The sequence below is a fragment of the Mastomys coucha genome, unplaced genomic scaffold, assembly GCF_008632895.1.
Source record: "Mastomys coucha isolate ucsf_1 unplaced genomic scaffold, UCSF_Mcou_1 pScaffold16, whole genome shotgun sequence".
NCBI lineage: Eukaryota > Metazoa > Chordata > Mammalia > Rodentia > Muridae > Mastomys > Mastomys coucha.
In genome coordinates this window covers 52,352,726-52,353,210 of record NW_022196898.1, presented here as the reverse complement: position 1 = coordinate 52,353,210, position 485 = coordinate 52,352,726, and positions in this window count along the sequence as shown.

Sequence of the window (485 nt, the reverse complement as noted above, 5' to 3'; positions counted from 1 at the left end):
CAAAGATGGAAGCCGCTCGGCTGGACTGGGAGGTGCTAGCAGAGGAATCATCTTCCTTAGGAGCACTCTGAGGCTTTAGATTCAGTTTGGGTCTTTGGGGGGGACCTCTGTCCTCACGCCTATAATCGTCCCGAGAGTAATCATCCCTGGAGCTCCATGACCGATCATCCCGTCTGTCATATCGGTCTTCATAGCGGTCCCCACCTCCTCTGTAGTCATCATCCCTCCGGTACCCACTTCCAAATGCTCTTCTGCCACTGCCTATCCTGGAGTCATAGCCTCGGTCATAGTCTCTGCTGCCTCGGTCATCATAGCGATCCCGGCCCCCATAGTGGTCCATGTCTCTGCGTGGGCCGTCCCGATATCAGTCCCTATACCCATCCCGATACCGGTCTGAATCGTAACGATCTCGATACTTGTCTCCAAAGCTATCATCGCCTCTTCTAGGTGGGTAGTCATCAAAGCTGTCTGTGGTGGGACGGGCC